The sequence below is a fragment of the Rattus rattus genome, chromosome 6, assembly GCF_011064425.1.
Source record: "Rattus rattus isolate New Zealand chromosome 6, Rrattus_CSIRO_v1, whole genome shotgun sequence".
NCBI classification, from domain to species: domain Eukaryota; kingdom Metazoa; phylum Chordata; class Mammalia; order Rodentia; family Muridae; genus Rattus; species Rattus rattus.
In genome coordinates, this window is record NC_046159.1 from 60007138 (window position 1) to 60012918 (window position 5781).

Genomic DNA, 5781 nt, shown 5'->3' on the forward strand with positions numbered 1-5781 from the left:
TAAAAATGACTTAAAGTTTATTGGGAAGTCTGGGGAGATGGCTAAGCTGCTACAGTGTTTGCTGTGCAAGCATAAGGATTTGGGTTCCATTCTGGGAACCCACACAAAACACTGGGTGTGAATGGGAACCCTAGCCCTTAATAAATGGTCCAAATAAGCTGTTTTTGGGGCATGTGTGTTTGTATCTCAGTCATAGGGATGCAGAAAAGGTGGATCCCTGGGGCTCCCAGCCTAGCGGAATCAGTGAGATCTAGGCCAAGAAAGGCACTGGCTCACAAAGCAAGGTGCATGGCACCTGAGGGTGATGGCAAAATTTGTCCTCTGGCCCCAGCCACGGGACACATGCAGCTGCATGCGCACATGAATATTTGACCACAGCAAATAAGGAAATAGAGTTTACACCTGCTATTAGCAAATACTGTCCCACTGAGAGAGTTGAGCATCTGAGGCTACAGGTGCACACGAGAAGGTCTTGGAGCCCACCCTCTGCACATGTTGAGGACAGACTGCAGTCTTCATGTCAGTGTGAGTAATGGTTCCTTTTGTATTATTGCTGTAGTGAGATACAGTATTCCACGTCTACTTCAAGATAGATGTAGCCTTTATTCCGAATGTACAGGGTTAGAGAAAATCTTCCAAATGCATATCTGGTTCCTAGAACCTTTGTGTGATCCCAGCACAGAAATACCTACTGATGTTTTGGTTATCTGCACAGAAAAAAAAGATAACTGTCTTTAAAATAGTGTGGAGGATGTAGGCTTAGATTTTTAAAAACCTACTTTTTAATAGGGTTTTTTGATGCTTTGACTCCCACCCCCACCCCTTCTAGCCCACCATCCAAAGGTGGGGGAGAAAAAGATGGTTAAATAGGACAAGGGGATGTGGACCAGTTTAGGAGTAGTTTCTTGGGGCCATTCCAGTCTCTGTTTGTCAGGATACCAGCCGTCCAGTTCAGTAGTGTCAGGATAGCAAACACGAATTAGCAGCCGTGTCACGATCCAGCAGAAACTGCCAGTCCTCCGCTGAATCCCAACGGAGTAGTGGCAATGACCAGGACCAGCCAGGACGCCAGGAGAAGTTCTTTGCTGTGCCTCTAAAGAAGTGAAGATCGGTGACGATGACTCAAGACCAATGAAGTGCTCCAAAGCTAGCACCTTTACTGCCCTCTGAGTCCTATTTATACGCTCTCCAAACATCATGTGTCCTCTCACGGGTCTTGCCTCAGCAAAACACCACGTGAGTCCGTCTTAGCAAAGCACCATGTGACACCACATGACATGTCCTGAAACTTCCACTTCTGGAGGACAGAGTAAAGGAGTACTGGACTGTATAGCTCAAAGTGTGAACTAAATGGGACTCCACACTGATGCAAATAAACAAGGATCTGAATAAGTAAAATTGATGAAAGGCATGCTGGGAAGCGAGAATCCAGCTTCAGGTCACCGCTGCCATCCATCCAATCGCTGCCTCTGAGGTTTCCTTCCTGCCTCCTCTCCAACGTCTGCCTCACCCTGGTCTTCCTCTGAGGATCCTTGTGATCTCAGCAAAGACGCCTGTAGGTTACCGTGGTAACCACCACAGTTCATTTAACCACAGTTGCGAAATCCCTTTGACATACCGGCCCTCATCACAGGTTCTGGACATTTTGGGGGCTGTGTGATGTTTGATTTTAATGGCAAGTGGCCACAGATTAGCATCACCTGGGAGGGAGCTTCACCTGAAGAACTGCCCTGATTGCCTTAACTGGTGTGGAAAGACCCATTCCCAGCATGGCAACCACATCTGGGCTGCAGTCCAGATATTAACCGAGTGTGGAGAAAAAAGGTAAAGGTTTGCTGGTGGCTAGCTCAGTCTTCCCTCCTGCCACTGGGGTGATTTAGGTTACTACTGTCCTTGGTTTCTGTACTGCACTAATGTCCCCAGACTTTTGTCATTGACTATGGGTCAGCAGCTCCCTAGGAAGCTTCAGGCCCCAGATTGGGGCAGCTGGACCCAGTTTTGTAGACAGAGCTACTACCAAGTTCCCAGCTCTCAGGTGTGGTTTCTAGTTTCCAGTAAGCTGATAGAACAACAACAATAACAACAACAGTTCCTCATAGTAATAATAAATTCATATAATAATACTTCAATAATAGTAATAATAAATTCATCCTATTGGTTCTCTCTGTCCCTCTGTCTCTGTTTCTCTTTTTTTTTTTTCTCTCTTTCTTTCTGATTTTTCAAGACAGGGCGTCTTTGGGGAGCCCTGGCTGTCCTGAACTCACTCTATAGACCAGTCTGGCCTTGAACTCCCAGAGATCTGTCTGTCTCTGCCTCCCAAGTGCTGGGATTAAAGGCAAGTACCATGCCCAGCTGGTTCTGTTTCTTTAGACTAATATTAGGCTGTTGTTCAATCACATTCTATAATGCTTTCCTAATCTGTGACTCTCCCTCAAAAGGGGGGAAAGAGTAACTTTAAAGTAGGGAGACTAGACAAGCTTGACCTCAGACAAGTGGTCAGGTGCGTTGTCTGTGTGTCCTCCTCGATGAGATGGGAATGGTGCCCCACCTTGATGATCCAGCCTAAACCACATAAGCATGGTTTAATTATGGGAAAAACAACAGGCCAACGTCAAAAGACATCTGCAAAATACCAGCCCAGTGCTCCTTAGAGTTGTCAAAGTCATCAAAAATAAAAGGGGCTGGCGATATGGCTTAGCTGGCAAAAGTGCTTGCTGCTCAGCTGGACAAATGTTACTCGCATGCACACACCAAACAAACAAGAAAACGTAACAAAACTAGAGAAAATCTGAAGCATGTTTGGGGCCAGGCCCAAGGTCAGGAGACACAACTAATAAAATAACTGTTTTGGTCAGTGTTCCAGTGCTGTGAAGGAGACACCATGACCACAGACACTCTCATAAATGAAAGCATTGGGCTTGCTTACAGTTTCAGAGGTTTAGACCATTATCATGGTGGGGAGCATGTAGCATGTAGGCAGTGGGTCAGACAGAACATACCAGACACCAAATTCTCAGCACAAAGGAGATTTGTCCCGCAGTGGGGACAAACGGGTGGCATGGTAGGGTTCAGTTGGGGCCTGTCCTTGGATTGGGCAAAGACAGCAATAGGTACCTCAGCAGGAGTAGGTTTTTAAGGAGAAAAGGGCAAGTCTGTGCTAGGACGCATTGGTAATGATTCGACATCTTAGTCCGCATAGCTGTGGACCTCAAGGCTAGCTTTAGTAATGTGGAAGTGCCCAAATGAGGGAGACTAATGGTTTGGCAAGGGAGAAGAAATGGGGGAGAGGAAGACCTGCTGGTGTCATGTTTGCCATGCTTGAGAGTGTTAGCGAGCCCTTGAGACAGAAACTGGAGAAATAGATGAGAGTTCTACATCCAGATCTGCAGGCAGCTGGAAGACAGAGACTGACTTGGGGTCTTGAAATTTTAAAGCCTACCCCAGTAACACACTTCCTCCAACAATGCCACACCCACTCCCAGGCCACACCTCCTAATCCCTCTCAAGCAGTGCCACTCCCTGATGAGCAAGCGTTCAAATATAAGAGCCTATGGGGGCTATTATTATTTAAGCCAGGATAGTAACATAGTATCCCAGAGGAGGGGAGAGACACTAGAAAACCCTAAAGAAACCCAGAGGAAATAGGGTCCCCTGCAAGAGCAGTGAGTGCTCTTAGCTGTTGAGCAATCTCTCCAGGCCTAGGCAATCTATTCTAGAGACCATCACCACCCCCCACCCAAGGGGGTTTGTTGGGTGTTTAATCATAAGGATAACAGGTATTAAAAACACAAAACCCAAATAACGTTAGCTGTTCTGTCTCCCCAGGGCTTGCCAGGAGATAGTAGAGGCAGCAGAGGCTGGGAAAGCTGTGACTTAGGGAAGCACAAGGCAGTGTAGTTGAGTGGGTATGGCAGGGGCTCACTCACTGTCAGAGGGATCTGTATGTCTTACGGGAGTCTCTGCTGTTTACTCTCTCTCCTCCCCTACCTGTCCACCTTGCCTCTGTTGTGCCAGGAAGTGTTCACGAACTCCAAAAGACCGCCAAGGAGCCGGTTTTGATGCAAGTGAACTAGGGTCTCTTTCATCAAGCTTGAGCTTGGGCCACACCACTGTCGCAGAAGGACGGGAGGGCGGAGTCTCGAGCTCGGTTTCAGGCGAGCATTTACAGAGGCAAGAGAGGGTATCTAGTCTGGCACACGCTTGACCGTGGGGCCATTATGGCCTTTGACGGAATTGGTTGGTGCTGAGAGCCAAACCATAAACCTCTGATTTCCTCCTGGTTGGTGGTTGTTAGGAAGTGAAATGCCAGGGGCAGATTTGTGATCTGGGGGTGCAGATTTGTTGGGGAATACTCTGGAAACTGGTGCTAGACTCTGACTTATTAGGGGAGTAACTGGTGGTAGGTTCCAGGTCAGGTTCTTTAAGATGGAGTCTGAACCCAAAACATCTGATCTCTTACCTCTTTCTCTCTCTCTTTTTTCTCCTTCCTTCCTTTCTTCCTTCCTTCCTTCCTTCCTTCCTTCCTTCCTTCCTTCCTTCCTTCCTTTCTCTCCTACTTCTCCTTCTCATCCCCCCTCTCTCCCTCCCTCCCTCCCTCCCCCTCTTTCTTTCTCCTTCATTTCTTTCCATGGGGTGTCATGTATCTCAGGCTGTCCTTGAACTCTGTAAGTAGCTGGAGATGACCTTGAACTTCTGATCCTCCTGCCTGCACTTCCTGAGTATGGCTATTTCAGGTTTTTGCCCACTCCTGGTTATGAAGTTGTGGGGATTGAACTCGGGGCTTTGTGCACTCCAGGCAAGAACTCTTCTGAACTTCTTGACCCTGTCCCTTCATGTTCTTACAGAGTGTTCTTACATTCTCAGCTAGCGCATGGGTGCACTCTCTGCTCCCACTGCTGCCTGTGATGCCTTCCCAGGTCTCTCCTTTTCCAGAGAGCTGTGCTGGTTTCCTCTGGTTCTGGTTGCCTCCAGTCTCTACCCCAGCCCACTCTTGGCAGCCATGGCTGCAGTCTATACATGGCATGGCTTCCCAGCCCCATATTTTAACGATGCCCACCCTCAGCTTGAAGGCCCTCCTCCATTCAGCAAGGATTCTGTATCCCCAGATCAGGGCCATTTCCTTGGAGAAGCATCCAGAACTCCAGTGGTGTGTGTCCTTGAGGAGTCCTTGAGGGCAGCCCTTCTGTGGGACATCCACCTGCTACTTTCCTTGGCTGTGAGCATTGATGGGATATTTTTGCATCTCTCTCTCTCTCTCTCTCTCTCTCTCTCCTCTCTGTGTATAGGCACACTTCTTTTTGTATATGAATGCATATATGTGTGTGGGGTCCAGATGCCCACTTTGGCTGTTGTCTCTCAGGAGCTTGTCATCTTGTGTTTTGTCTTGTTTTAATCTGATCAGGTACAGCATGAGTATGAACTTAGCTCCAGACACTTCAGCATGGTTGGTTATGGTTTGTGTGTGTGTGTGTGTGTGTGTGTGTGTGTGTGTGTGTGTGTGTGTGTGGTGCATGTGGGGTAGGGGAGGGTGGAGGCATGTTCAAAGAAGCCAGAGAATGACATCAAGGTGTCCTGCTTTTCCACTCTCTACCCTATTCCCTTGAGAAAGGGTCTTTCACGGTATTGATCAGGGTTCTCTAGAGGAACTGAACTGATAGAATGAATCTATAGAGAGAGGATATATATAGAAAGGGGATTGTTAAAGTGCTCCACTGGCCGTGGTCCAGCTACTCTAACAATGGCCGTCTACCAACAAAAGGACTAAGAACCCAGTAATTGTCC